Source organism: Neltuma alba, unplaced genomic scaffold, assembly GCF_004799145.2.
Source record: "Neltuma alba isolate B1F8T4 unplaced genomic scaffold, ASM479914v2 tig00010377_pilon, whole genome shotgun sequence".
Classification (NCBI taxonomy): domain Eukaryota; kingdom Viridiplantae; phylum Streptophyta; class Magnoliopsida; order Fabales; family Fabaceae; genus Neltuma; species Neltuma alba.
In genome coordinates, this window is record NW_021635281.1 from 454,884 (window position 1) to 471,884 (window position 17,001).

Below are 17,001 nucleotides of genomic sequence, written 5' to 3' on the forward strand. Positions count from 1 at the left end.
GTTGTACTGTCAAGCTTAATTTTAACTGCTTCATTCAAATATTCAAATAAATAAAATAATTAAGTGTTAGTCAATAAATTAAAATTGACTAACACTTAATTATAAATTAAAGGGAATGTCTTTTTATTTTGTAAAAATTTCAATAGAATTTTCCCTTAAATATAGCAATTCCCAAATTATTTAAACAATGGACAAATCAATCAATCAACAAACCAACAATATAATAAACAAATACAAGATGAATTCGAAGAACTATAACTAACAAAACAAAAGTAACAATTCAATCTCAAACCAATTCAATAAATAAAGACTTTTAAAGCTAAAGTTTCTGAATCCAAAATAGGAACACAAATGATATCCATTTTTCATGAAATTTTAACCAACACTTTACCATCAATCAAATTTCATAACCAAAAAAAAAAATTTAGCCAAAGCACTTAACAAATTATTTATTGGTAAATTCTCAAGTTTATTACAAAAATTTGCCAAAAATTCAGAATAAAATATCAAAAAATTATAAAAAATTGAAAACTTAAGAACTAATCAACTTTGAACATTTAAACATGTTTCTAATGTCATGTGTAGGAAGTAATTAAGGTTTTCTAACTCCAAATGTCGCCAACTAATCCCTCAAGCACATAAGAAAAGCAAAATAAACAATGCAAGACATCCAAAATGTAAAACCAATCAATCCATTTGAAATACAACAGTTTTTTATTATCAAAACATCCAAGATACCAAGAAAAAATAAAAAAAATGAAAGAAGAGGAAACCTACTCATCAATAGAGACAATGAAAAAGAGAGAAGAAGCAATAGTGGACAGCGAAAGATGGCGAAAAACAACCACAGGTGAAATAGAGGACCAAATATGGTGGGAAACAACGAGGATACGCCAATATTGTAGTTTTGGTAGTGGCACAGAAGGGAACCACAATGCACTAACTGTGAAAAAGAAAACACCTGATAGGGTTATGTTTAAAACTTTCCACTTATTAAGATAACCGCCATGGAAAGTACTTTTAACAGCCGTTAAAAGTACTTTCCATGGCGGTTATCTTAATAACCACCATGAAAATGTAACTGTCATGCTATTTATTTACAAAAATGTTACCCCTTTTTTTTCCACGGCATTTTTTTTAATCGATGTTGTTCCCCAATGTTACATGTCCTTTTTTGTAGCAGTGAAAATTAATAATATAAAAAATTAAATAGAGACTGTTTTTACCCAAAAAAAGTTAAATAGAGACTGAGAATTCAGTGATTTATTTGAGAAATACTCCCCTAGTCCTATTTATAGAATAAAGAGAGCCATTTTTTTTATCCTTTAATCACCTCATTTAATTTATTATATGTATGATATAACTTTATCTCCAATTCATTGTTCTTTAGACTGTTATTTCATTATATAGTATAGCATCTATTAAGAATAAATCACGAAATTATTAAATGTTAAGAAAGAATAACGAGATTTCAAGTTTTTTTTAATTTCGGCAAAACATCTTAAGATCAGATGAATAATAAAAAAATGCAGGAAAAATATTATTGAGAGGACACATGAGAAAAAGTATACTATGGAGGGGTAAAATAGAAAAGTAGGTATTGTACAAGCTGCTATCATAATTTCAAAACCATAAAAGCACCTTCTCATGCTAAATGGGCTTCATAATTATTACATTTGGCTCCTAAATGGATTTGCCTAAGATTTAAACATATATAATTGACATTAATTGCATTTTGTAAGCCATTGCTTCTGGGGATCTCTCAATTTGAATTTGCACCATACTTGAGTACTCAAAGTGGTCTGCCATTATTGGCGAGCCATACAATATTGCGGATTTCTTAGTGTGTATGTGGGTGTGTGTGGGTGTGGATTTCTTTTTCTTGCCAAATATGTCAAAATCATAACTAGCTTTCTTCTTGTGTGTGGGGCTAGCTACTTTAATTACAAAGACACGTCTCTTACGGATATCGATCCTCGTCATCAAATTACACAAGACATAATAATAAGCGTAGGGAGCATTAATGACATGTGTCCCATAGAGTTTGAAACAAGTTGTATTATTGTTTGACATAAATTAGTATCATTAGGAAAAAGAAGGAGAAATGTCCCCATTAAAAAAGGTATGATAAATTAGTTAAGTTAATTATTTATAAGAAATAAGAGTTATTTTTTCTAAATACAATTGTTAATCATGTGTATTAAAATAAAAATCTTTTAACACGTGCAACTATCATAGGGACTACTGTAGGAAAAACATCAATAAATATGAGAAACAAAATATATTGGAGTCTTATATTTAAAACCAAATTAAATCTCTAACTAGTTTTTATATTCAAGATCAGATGTTGTATTCTTTATGATTTTTAAACAGATTCAATATAAAACACTCCTTTGGATCCCTAATTTTGGAGCTAGTTAAGAGGTTGAATTTGATCCACAATACATGACTTTAATCCATTTTGACGTTATCTCTCATACTTGTCATTTTTTTTCTCAAACTAATTAATTTACCAAAATTATAAAATGATGTATAATATAATATTATACAAGAAATTTTGAGGAGATCAAGTCAACTTTATTAAAACTGATTAATTTATGAATATTGAAAATATGGGGGAAAAGGGTGATAAAAAATTAACTTAGAAAACATTTTAAAGACAAAATTACACAAAAATATTACATTAAGGCATTGAATGTTATGCTGAAAAAACACTTTAGGGTGCTAGACACACATTCACTTTAACAGATATTTTGGGGAGTTCACAAGAAGCAGATTCAAATTGCCCCCGAAAAATACTTTAAAGAAAAAAAATTACATTGCAAAATACTTTAGGGTACTTGGTGTGTTTGAAAAAAGTAATTTAGAGGGCGCTAGATGAACTTTAATTCATTAGTTTATCTAACTTTTTTCTATTTATTCAAATTAATCAAATAAATATTATATTATATATGAAACGAGGGGAATATAATTATACTAGTATAGGGTCCAATCAATTCAGCAATCAAGAAAATCGGTGAACTGAGGCTTATGGTATGGCCCAACCTAAAGTTTGGCGGTTTCGAAGCAATTGGCAGGCCGACGTACTATTGCCTTTCTTGATAAAGCCACCAGCTTGCTGTAACAACTAAAGCATCGATTAAAGGTTTCCATTTAGTGGAGTCTAAGCTGGACATTTCCATTATGTTATAACTAACATATTATTATACTCATATAATTGAGCTGTTTTCCAATGGAGAGAGATTGAGGGGAAAAAAAGGGTTATTTTATTGTAATCTATTGCCTTCTAATTATAACTTGCATGATCATATGCACTACTCTATTATAGAGGATGAGAGAGTGTGCCACACTCTCGTTATTTATGAGTACCACTTAATTAATATAGATTTCATATTTTATGTATTGATGAGTATTATTAAAATTATAATTTGGTATACATATATCGCCAAAAAGAATGTAATAAAAAAAATTAACTTTGAGTCACCTACGCTAGTTTGGTTCTTTTGGCAAAGATGCATCTCAATTTTTGTTTCTGATATGCTGAAGAACAAATTCGATGGTTATTTGATAATAGCCATCCAATCTATTTCCCATATTTGATACATAACCGTCAAATACAGAGAGATATTTTCTTATTAACATAGGATCTAAAAGTAGCTAGCCCAACGTACAAAGAGTAACCACTTTCATTTCAAAAAGTAGAAATTATAACTTCAATTCCTGCTTAAAAACCAACAAATTCTTACTCTTTCTTGTCCTTACTGTAAGTTTCAAATAACTGATACGTGGATAATTAAAAAAATCAATTAAAATTAGTTTAAAATAATAAATAAGTTAGAATTATACTTTTGTTTCTAAATATATCCTTATAACAAATTAATGAAAGAAAAAGAAAGAGAATGTGTGAGGAAATGGGATGAAAGAGAGTATGACAAATGAGAGAGAATAAATCATTAATGAAAAAATTAGAAAAAAATATTAGATGTTAATACAAACCCAAATAAAAGTTTATAAAATAAACCTCCCCAAATTTAAAGCTTGTAAATAAAACGAAAAGGAGTGCCGTGCAATTCCTAGTACAAAAATCTTATCATTCGATGCCCAGCACAAAAATCTTACAACCTATCACTACTAAAAAACATCTGATTAGTGACAGAATTTACTTGACAGAATTTTTATTTAGCGATGGAATTGGATTAGCGACGGAATTGGTTCCGTCGCTAATTTTTTCGTCACTAATTGGATTACTGACGGAATTGAAATTCCCTCGGTAATTACTGACGGAATTAGCGACAGAACTGAAATTCCGTCGGTAATTACTGACAGAATTTTTCTGTCTCTAATTACTGACGGAATTTTTCCGTCTCTAGTTACTGACGGAATTGGGAATTCCGTCGCTAATATTTTAAAAAAAATTAAAATGCCACCTCACCTCCTCCGCCACGTGTCAATGCCACCTCACCTTCTCCGCCACGTGTTGTTGCCACCTCATCTCCACATGTCGCTACCACCTCAGTTCCGCCGCCACATGTCACGACCTCATCTTCACGTGTCCCTGCCACCTCACCTCTGCCACCACGTGTGCTATCTCACATGTTACCTCGTATTGCCATATGTCACCACCATATAATTCATCTTCAAAATGACTTCTCCACGGCTCGAACCAAAGACCTCGCTTATGCACGCGTGCGACTTCACTAGTTGAGCCGCAATGAATTTGACTTATTATGCAAAATTAAATATATATAATATTCTCTTACACAAATAATTATTTATACACATATATTATTAGAAACTAAAAATAAACTATATGATAATTTTAATCATAACTATTTTTGTAACAAAATAATTTTTAGAAATTTGTTTTACTATTTATTTTATAATGATTTATTTTTAAAAAAATTATTTTAAATATAATATTAATTTCCAATGACACTAATTTTGAATTTTAAATAGTAAATAATTTTTTCATAAATATATTTTTTAAATTTAATTCTTTTATTTAATATTTGTAAGATATATAATTTAATTATATATTTATTATATTATTATATTATATTTTATATTATATATTATATTTTAGCCACGGAAAAGTATTCCGTCACAAATCGTAATTATAAAACTTTAGCCACGGAATTTTCTGACAGAAAAAATTCCGTGGCTAATTTAAATTATAAAATTTTAGCCAAGGAATCCATGGAATTTTCTGACGGAAAAAATTTCATGGCTAATTAACAACGGATTAAATTCTATTGCTAATTCTCTGGCTGAGTTTAGCGATGGAATTTTCATGGATAATCTGTCAGAAATTAGTGACGGAAATTATTCCGTCACTAATTTCGTCAGTAATTAGCTGTTTTTTGTAGTGTATATACTTTATTTTATATAAACTTGCAACTTATATACTAATCCCACGTAAACAAATTAGAGAGAACTGTTATAAAGTCTTAATAAAGGAATGTAATTACTAAAAAAACCCTAACGGTAATAGAAAGCCATGCAATAACAAATTTTAATGCAGAAAATAACAGCTTTTCCGTTGTTAATTAGGACTTTCTAATAGTTATTTTATTTCGTGACACTGCATAGTCCTTTTCCCAACAAATTATATGGTGCCATTCATTATGATGAGATTGGTTTGTATTGCCTAGGCTCAGACTTTGATGAGCACATATTGACTCCACTTTTCCATGACTTCATTTGGTTGGGCATCCAGCGTAATACTACAATGTGAATGACCAGAACAATAGCGCGCGCGCGCGCGCACACATATATATATATATATATATGAGTTTGTGTGTGTCTATATATATATATATATATATATATATAAAGCGAAGCTACTTTCAGAGTCTCCAATAAACCGAACTCTTGACTCTCTTGGCCTAAAACCAGGCCACAAGTCTTAACAAAAGTAAGATTTTATGCGAGCGGTAATGAAATCAAATCTTACAGAATTTGGTACGTCGTACATTTCAATACGTAGTTTCCAACAGTAAAAAGTTCCAAATCAAAGAAGGTCTAGAATTTGAATTATAAAATTTTTTCAAAAATAATAAAAAAAACAAAAAAAGGAAAGTCATTATAATATGGGAGAATTACAATCAAGTCTCACAGAAGAGAAATAATTATCAAAAGGTCCCAATAACAACCTCAACAACTTATAATGACAAGTCCTATACTGAGAATATCTGGGACTTGTTTTTCAATTGTTTTTCTTGCTTGGGATCTCATTGTAATTCTCCCTTATAATATACTATTTTAACCACCCCATGGCAGGCTTGTGAATTGGCAAAATGCCAAAGCAAGCTTTTTTTTAATCCACACTGTTTAACCCGAAATCCACCATAGATCAATCCGCAACTCATAGATTAGCCTGCATTACCGGTTCTAATTTGAACTCCTAACACTAAGCCTAAAAATGTTGGAGGTTATTCACTGAATTACTTGAAATGTATAATGGCTATCCTATGAAACCGTTAAATGGTTTGCCGATTTAATTATATAATTGTCAAGTAAATCAGAAATAATATAAAAAAATAAAACTAATAATATTATTTGATGGTTTTACTTGTAACCATTATATTTTATTAAGACTTAATTATTTGATGGTGTACCTAATAACCGCCAAACATCATCACCTCACCTTATTTCATGGTTATATTTATATGTCGTCAAATTTTGAGGCAAAATTTTTTAAAATTTATTTAACACTCTATTTATGATTTAAAATTTTTAGTTATATTTATGTGTTTCAAATCAGTTTAATCTTTGTTATTATACTTTGTCTGTATAATTTACTATAAAGGTGAATTAGTTTTGTTTTATTATTTCATGATGGTATCACTTTTATTATCATAAAATCTTACATATTCGAAGTATTCAAAAACTATATGAATAGTTATACCAACAAAAGTTTAACAATAGGGTTTGAATTGACATTTCCGAAATTTGTCTGGCAATTTTTTAAAAATTTATAAAGATTGAGGCATAATTTTTTTTTTAAAATTTATTTGACTAGTTTAACCATTTTTTGACAGCCAACTAATGTAACAATAAATAATGTTAAATTTTTTTTCTATTTATAAGTCATACTATTGCATTTTTCATGTGAATACATTATTTTGTCCATCAATCGAAAATTAGGAAGTATCTAAGAATAAATTTTAATATTTTTCTTAATTATGGTAAAACATATTAGAAAAGAAGAATGATGAACAAAGACCTTGAAAATTACTAAATCCCAAATAAAAATTACAGATTTTAATAACACTGGACATGTAAGTAACAAAACATTTTTATAAGAATACCTGATTTGGGATTTCGTAATTTTCATGGACCTTTTTTTTGGTCATTTTCCCTATTAGAAATTACTTATAAATAAAAGCACATAAGTATGAAAAAGCGATATCCAAAAATGAGGGAGAATAGTAACAATAGTGAAGTGCATGATGTAAGTAACTTATAACTACCGCGTAATATGGTTTGATCGCAAATAGTACTTTCAGTTCTTAATATAAGAGCTAATTTGATGTTTAATTTTATTTTATATATAAGATCCCAATTCATTTTATCTCTTGTATTTATCTATTTTTTTTTCAAGGTAGTCCTTATAGCAATTGCACATGTTAAAAATTTCATGAAATAATAGTTTTAGTTAATATGTATAAGTAATAAGGGTATTTTAGGAAGATAAGACATATTTATTACTAACAACTAGTTTAACTAATTTTTTTAATCTACCCAAATTAATTAACCAATTCTTATATTAAGGATCAAAAGCAGTAATAATTAATTTGATCGTCGATATGAATCCACATAAAAAACTAAGTAACCTCTGCGCGTGTTGGTTGGCCCTTATCTAAAGCTAGTAATATACTTTAAAGTTTAAATTTTATTTCAAGAGAGTAATTCATAAAATCAATGTTATTTTTTAATTCTCAATAAACGACAAGTACAAACTTGTATGACACTCTTTCAATCTTTAATATAAGACCTAATTAACTAATTTGAGTAGATTAATTATGTTAGTTAAATTAGTTAATATGATTTTTTTTCTAAAACACTTTAAGCATATTCCTTTATTCCCTCCCTCCTTCTCCTGCTTGATTATTGTTGGGAGATTATCATGTTAATTTAAAAAAATTAATAAATATGTGAAATAAGTCTTATATATAAGACTAATATTAATTTCCTAATTAAGTTCTATATTAAAGATAATCGGAGTAATAAGCGCATATACTAATTTGGGAACCCTCTTTTGTGTTTTGTGTGGGGACCTCTGAATCATTGCTTTGCAGTCACCCTTTCTTGATCTCCATCTGCTTACGGCTGACCCCTTAGTCACTCCATGAAGTACCCACAATCAAAAAGCAACCAATCCAAAGAGAAGACTTAGACTGCCCTACTTGCTCTAGTGCTTGCTCTGGTAATTAGGGGCTATGCATTCCTTGCTTTTATTAAATAAATTCCTGTTCCCTGGAAGTCGGATTGAAAACTCTGGCTAGCGTTTAAAGTTTTGGTTAGGGATTTCAGATTTGGGGGAGGGAAAGAGAATGGTTGAAGATTCGGTAGAGGCAAAGATGCTAGCCTCCCTTGCCTTTCAAATTCAGTTTGCTGTCAGTGAGTCTGTGACTGTGTTTAATTTTTTTTTTTAACGTTTATTTATCATAAAACGATGTCATTTCCTAAAGGTGGAAGATTAAAATTATTCAACCGGGCAACCCATCCCAACCAGTGGTTGCTTAACTTTTATCAATTAAACCGGTTTTTTTCAGTTTGATCATATGCCTGTTTTTTTCCCTCAACCTGATTGGACTAGAGACCAGCTCACCGGTTTTCTAGTTGAACCGACCGATTCGATCCCTTTTTTTCATTCATTGCATAAAACTTAATTTGGCCAAAAGAGAGTGTTGTGGAAGTTGAGGGGAAAAAGTTTTAAGACTAACAATAAATATAGGAAAAATCCCCCAAAAAAATAAATGTTGAATTTCAAAATTTCAAATAAAGAATTACTACAAAAAAAATGTTGTCGTTTGTTTTTTGGGTATAGTCATTTTCGTTACGAATATAGTGACCATTACTGATTTAGAATTTTGAAATTTAACAGTTTTTTTTAGATTTTTCCATAAATATATCTGTCAATAAAGACATAAACTTTACATAACTCTTAATTAGGTTTTAATTTGGAAACAAATTTAAATTGCAAAAGAATTGAAATGCCTATGCGACAGGTATTGTACTATTGGAAGTAATCTTATCTGAAACATTGTTGGGTGAAAATTAAAAATAAAAAAAAGAAGGAGTAAGGGGAGCCTTTTATGTCAATATTACATTCTCATTACATAGAATACAAAAATAGTATGGTCCAATCACTTATTGATTAAATTAAATGTTACTCTTGTGATTAATATAGAGTTGCTTAATTAATTTAAATAGGACTAAACAATTAAATAAGTTATTTAACCATAAATGTAATATAGTCTCAATAATATTCGTCTATAAATTTAGATTATATATATAAACGTAGATAAATAAATATAAAATAAATTAGTTTCATATATTTAATATTTAGAATCAGTAACAACTCCATCAAAGTCACATTACCATAAATGTTTCACCATCTTACTATTTTTCACTAAATTGCCAACTTTGGGAGTACCTTTTTTGTTTTCTTTCTTTTTGCCTCATCTTATACTTTAGTATATCACATAGATAGATTCATTTCCCGCAAAGGGATATGCTATTTTAGCAGTGGATCCAACAATCACTACAAAAAAACAGGGTATTAGTGATGGAATTTTCTTTCATTGATAATCCTTCGCTAATTCCTCACAAATTCTGTCATTAAAATTAGCGACGGAATTTAGTGACAAAAAATTTTCGTCACTAATTTCCTTTGCTAATTTTCGTCACTAAATTAGTGAAGGATTAGTAATAGAAATTAGTGACGGAATTTTTTCGTTACTAATTTTCGTCACCAATCCGTCACTAACTCTCATTTTGTGACGGAAATTAGTGACGGAACTTTTCCATCACTAATTTTAATCACAATTCTGTCACTAATCCATTGTAAAAAAAATATAATATAAATATATAACAATTATTTTTTTCAACTTATTATTAAAATAACAATATAATATATCATAATTTTTAAATAATATATTATATAAAAATTAAAAATACAAATATTATAAAAGAAAATAAAACTAAAAATATATAATATACTTATTATTTTTTTAAATATTTGAAAAAAAATATAAATTATCGGAAAATATTTACAAAAATATAAAAATTAAATTCAAATAAATAATAATATATTAAATTATATAATATTTATTAAATTATGTATATAATATTTATTATATATATTTATATTTGTTATTAGAAATATTATACATATTTATTTTTGTAAAAGAATTTCGTAAATGTTTCTTGGCTCAACTGGCAAAGGCTTCAACACGCGCGCAGGAGGTCTCAGGTTCAAAACAACACTTTTTAACAAATTGGCTCAATTTGAGACGTGGTGATGACATGGACAAGGCAATGACATGGCAGCTCATAATGATGGGAAGGGTTGAAGTGGAATCCAACGATGGACACATGGCGTGATGACATAGATGAAAAGATGACGTGGCAACATGGGGGAGAGAAATGAGTGGTGAAGTGGCAGCCATTAATGACGTGGCGGCTCATAGTAATGGACATGTGGCATGATGACATGGATGAAGAGATGACGTGGCAACATAGGAGAGAGAGAGGTGTGGGTGAGGTGACAGTCATCGATGACATGGCGGCTCATAGTGATATACGTGGCAATGATGTGGTGTTTTAAATTTACGAAATAAACAAATTTAGCAACAGATTAGTGACGAAAATTTCCGTTACAAATCCATCATTATTTTGTAACAGAATTTTTGTGGGATATTTGTCACTAATTAGTGACGGAAAATTTCTGTCACTAATTTGTCAGTAATCCGTCACTAAGTAGTGACAGAATTTTGAATTCCATCACTAATTATTTCGTGATAGCAGAATTAGTAACAGAAAAAAATTCTGTTGCTAATTGAATTCCATCACTAATTTTGATTAGTGACGAAAATTCTGTCACTAAATTCCGTCACTAATTTGATGTTTTTTTAGTGAATTTTGATTTTGAGGATAAAACAAATATGCAAAACTATAATATTAGAAATAGGAAAAATTACTCATACGTTCCATTAAAAATTTAAATATAAATAAGTCTCCTGAATTTTATTCATTACTAATGGACGATACCTTGAATTTAATATTTACAAATCCAGTTCATATTTAGTTATTTACCAATCGAGTAGCATCATCCGTAAGTCAAATGTAACCATTTATATTTATAAGTTAAACATAGCAATTTATGTTTAAAATTAAACTTCCTTTCTGCCAACAAAATTAAACTTCTTTATTTATAAGAAGAGTTGTGATATTTACAAGTCAGATTTATATATATTAACTTTTTTTAGAACCTTTTAATATTGAATAAAATTCAAAACATATTTATATTTAATTTTTTAAAAATGTCACATCGTATCATATGTTTTTAATATATATTATAAAGATAACTTTAAATTTTTGGCTTTAAATCAAATATTATTAGTGGAAAAAAATTTTGGTCGCGGATTGCCGCACGACCCTCACAGGCACCAAACAAACAAGAAAGTAAAAAAAAGTCCCAAAAAAAAAAGGAAAGCAATATGGCCAAAGACCACAAATTAAGGAGTATTGCTGTTTAAGCTTTATATTTTTCAAATTAAAAAATAAACAAATTATTTTTTTCAGAAAAAAAAAAAAAAAAAGGAAAAGTGGAGACGATGAGAAGGTTAGAGTATTAAACGGAACCAGCGCCCGGCGGAAAAGTGACCGGCATGAGTTATAACATATTCAGTGTAAGGCTTCTAAATGTAAAAATAAGTTATATACTCTTTGATCTTATTTATAAGTCAATTCTAATATGTTTTATACCAACAAAAAGAAAACCTTAAACTTCATTAACTTTTATTTAAAATTCAACAATTTTTCAACTTTATCCCTATTTACCTCATGTAAATAAAGCCATTACAATAATAAATGAAAGGTAAAATCTATATAAAAAATTTCTCTCAGTACCCTATAAATAGGACCAAAAAATATTTTCTTTCTGTCCTATAAATAGGATTAGAGGAGTATTAGATTTTAATTTTTATTCTAAATGTAAAATTTCAATTCACTATATATGTTTATCATTTTCATTATTTTTTTCTTAATTTAATTTACTGAATTTATAGATTAAATATAATTCAATGTTATCTAGGGATATTTTAGAAAAATCAGATTACATTTATTATGATTAACTAATTTATTTCATTTTTTTAATTTATCTAAATTAGTTGATGAGCACTTTTTATGTCAAGGAAATGTTATATATTTAGTTAGGATAGCTCTAACTTTTATACATTTTAGTCGGTATTATCGGTCTTAGTTAAGCTATCCGGCCAAATTAGTGAAATTACTATTGACATAATTATAACAAAGGTATGTTTTTCCAACCAATAATATAAAATATAAAAGAATATAAATTAAAATTGGGTGGGCCAAAAAAAGGCAATATTATCAATCAGTAGGGCAAGTTCCATAAATAATGGAGACAATTGATATTGATGTAAACGTAATATATGGCATTAAAAATTAAAAAAAATAGTAATAATAATCAAGGATTAAATTCAAAGCTGCTCCCCACCAAAGGAATAGGTGGGTCCCTCTGCTCATCAATTATCATATCATTATTATGATAACAAAGAAAAATCCCCACCAATATGTCACATATATAAAAACTGATGATTTCTTTTATTTTACCAACTTTCACGTTTAATATTTTATTCATAGTTTTCGAAATGCGCGATTTTGTTTTGGATTTTTCTGTGATGTGCATTTGCATGGGACTGTTTCAATCACATTTTAATTTTATTTTGGTCCAAATTCAATAGCCATGGAAGCTTTTAGAAATGTGGAAGGTGATGGCAATGAACACTTTATCTAGTGGGAGAAGGTGGAAATGCTTTGAGAGGAACTTTATCACATGCCTTAAAAATGCAGAACTTTAATGGGAAAATTTGCTATAAAATGGGAGAAAGCAAGAAACATGAATGACACTTACACTATGTTTGGTATTGGATTTTCATCGGGGAGGGGAGGGAAGCTTCCCTCCCTTTCCCTTATTTGGCTAGTGCAACTTTTTAGGAGGAGAGTGGAGCAACTCCCCTCTCCTCATTTGGTTAAGATATTTTTTAAAGAAGGGAGGGGCTCTTCTCCCCTTCTCTTCCTTTCTAGCCTCCCCTCCAAAAATAGAGTTTTTTTTGAGGAGATGTGAGAGATAATATTTTAATTCCCTGTATACCCTTTTGATTTTTTAACCCCTAATTAGTCGTAAACATTTCCATATAAGAGAGTTCTTTTGAGCATCTAGCAAGAGGTTGTTGAAATAATTGTCTTCAAAATTAGTGAGCATTTGTAGACCCTTTTTTTTTCCTCTTCTTCTAATTCCAAGAGGCCGTCGGTATTTTCTTTCACCTTCAAGGTCTTTTCTTTAATTGAAATCTATCACTCATGACTTTTTATCTTGATATTCTATAAGTATGTGACTGTGTCTTGTAAATCAAAATTGGCAAATTGCATTATATATATAGTTATATCTTGACAAAATAAAAAAGTAAAAAAATTCATTTAAATTTTATGAGGTTAAAATAGTCAATTTTCTATTCAAACAATATAAAGTATTATTAAAATTGCTCCCTCTCCTCTCCTCCAATCAATCCAAATAGAAGATCATTAAAATCGCTCCCCTCCCCTCCCCTTTCCCTTTTCTTGATTAAAATCCCTCCCTTTCGTCGAGTCAAATACAGCGTTGTAGACGTAACACCGAATCATTTCAAAATTCTCTCCAAGCAGTTAGAATTAAGGTCATTTAAAGGACGGCTAAATTGAACGATAAGAAAATTTTGCAAATTTATGGTTGAAGCAAATATATCAATAACGAAATGAGACAAAGAAGAATATCGCGACATGTAACTAAGTATAGGAAGCACACTCAGCAATTTATGCTGATTTGATGTAATCCACATGACCTGCGTCCTATTCTCGAAGAACATCTGAGAATTCCACTATTACGTCTTAAGATTCAAACAAGATCTTGATGTTTCTGAACAATCCTCAGACCTCACATCTTACTCAGATCTATCACTCTTCAATTTCTCTTTTTCTTCTCAACTTTCATATTCTTTATTTTTGCGCGCTTGCATGCGGGGAAATTGTAGTAAAAGGCCTCGTGACTCATTATTTGATTGAAAAGTCAGGTTCATTGCACACATCCAATGGATTTGTAACATCCAGCGTAGATTCGCAACATATGTTTATTTCTAGAACTTAGCAATTCTACAACATTATTGTTGCTCCAATATTTTACTTTCATTTCTTTCATATTAGCTATTTTGAAATTCCTTTATAATATAAGTTTTGTTGATTCCCATGTCATGAATCTTAAATTTCAACTCATCTCTTTTTCTTCTTGTCTTTCATTTTCTTTATTTTTTTTAGCACTTCTAAAAAAATTATGCCAAAGGACCTTAGGATTTACCGATCATTACACCAATTAAGGGTTAATTTCTTTAGCATGCTTTCAAGTTGGGAGGAAAAAAACTAAGACAAGTAGAAGCAAATTAAATTTGGATGGCGGCAATGTAAATGAGCACATATTTATGTGACAACGTGATGAGAGCCCGAGATAACACGGAATTGGACGTGACAAGTATAGATCTTGACCCGACGAACACGTCTGGATGTCACAACGTGACGATCACATAGAAGCTAAAGAGCATGAAAAACACTCTATCATTTGGCAAAGTTGACCACAATATTAAATAATCAACGGATGATGGAAGACTTAATTCGAGATGGGGCAAAATTATTGATGAAAGGGGACATGGGACAGATGAGACGGGACAGGGACGGATCAAACACCAAACCAAAATCAGAAGTATCCTTCAAATAATGAAGGATCACACTACAATGATATCCTTTCCAAGATTATTCATATACATGTTCATCAAACTTATATGATACACAAGATCAATTTCAGTCCACGCCGTAATATATTTGAGATTACCCACAGCACTGGGTTAAGGAACACTTGATTTATGAGCCTATCTTTCAGAACAAACTTTGGGGGATAAAAAATCTGCTTGAATAATTTATTTTGTAACTAAGTTTTTAATCTGCTAGAATTTTTAAAGCAACAATGATTGCTTTATTTTGAAATTGCTCTTTCTATATTTATTAGAAAGAGAGAATACATTTTTAAATTGATGGTATATATTTTAAACGAAAAATGAAAAACAAAGTGATGTTTAAACAATTTTATCGATGCAAATAAATTTTCTTCACTTCAATAAGGCATATAAAAGTAAGTTATATAACTTGTATTAAAGGTCGAGGGTTTGGGGTCAAAAAAGTTCTCCAGACATACCGTTAGGCTTCTTTTTTCATAGCTGCTTTTTCTATTTCTATTGTTTTGCCATTACGTTTTTTCTTTTTCTTTTTCTTTTTTTAAATTTTAAATTTTTTTGGGAAGAATCATCTTCTCGCCACCCATGAACCATGATTTCACTTCCCAATGCTTTTTTTTTTTTTGGCCTTTTGCTTTTTCAAACCTCTATCCTAGAACTTTTTCTACTATGACACGTTCGTCTAATCGTCTTCTTCCACATCTTTTGCTTTCTTTGTTCTCTATGTTGTCTTTTTTCCTTGGAAGAATGACACGGATCCTTTGGGATTATTACCTTTTAACAATCTAAAATTAGTAAAGTCCTGACAAAAAATCTTCGTCCTTGTCGCCCCCTAAAAAATAAAAAAGAGAAAATCTTGGTCCTTGACTAAAATCAAAATCAAAATAGCATGATAAAAAAATTTCAAAACTGCCTAAATACATTTTCAGCCCTAAGTGTTCTGCTTCATAATATTGTTGTTCCAAAAAGAGTATGGATCCTCCAAAGTTGACAATCAGTAAATATCTTGAAGTTTGCCCTTTTTTTAAGGAATAGAGAATATTTATATTTTATAAAAAATTATAAAATGGTTAAAATATTTTTTTTAAAAAAACTTCATAAAAATTCATGGATCTCAACTTCAAAAGATTTGCTCTCCTTGCTCCTAGATGCCAGAGGCGAATACACCTCAATTTAGAATGTTTATAGGTCCCAAGATTCTTTACCACAATTCTCTTAAACCACCGGAAGGGAACGCAATAGAAAAATAAAGAGTTTAAAAAGAATGCATGTGGCAATTACAAACAAACGACCACTTATGTAGATATAGCTGATTTGACTTTATCTGATATCTGAACATTTCTTTACCCCTGAATTACTTTAAAATTTGTGCACCTTGACTGTGTATACATAGGTCAACTATAGATATAGCTAATTTGGCTTTCGATAATATATATATATATATATATATATATATATAAAAGATGTGGGAGATCGCTAATGAGAATTCAAAGAAAGAATATAATCACTAAAAAAATCTTAATAACAAGTGAACACTACGATAGATATTTATCGTTATTTTTTATACTGAAACTTGTCATGCAATTTGATATCTATTGTGGGTGGTGCTTTTAATAATGTGTTTTATTGTTTGTTTAATTTGCCACTTCTCCAATATATTTATGATGTCCATTGGCATGACTAATCTTGGGGGAATTTCTTGTGTCAAAAGGAACTTGCTTTTTCTTTTTCACTGTAATGTCCATATGTATTTAACCAATTTTACTAAAGTGTTGCTTCGATTTCAGATATGGATTTGGATTTATCTTCAGATAAGTAGATATAGAATAGATTAGTGTTGTGGAGAACTTCATATTATTTTCAAAGGTAAGTTTATTTTTCTTAGAAAATATATTATGATAAGGTGATTTATGTTTTGCATTTATTTGTATAT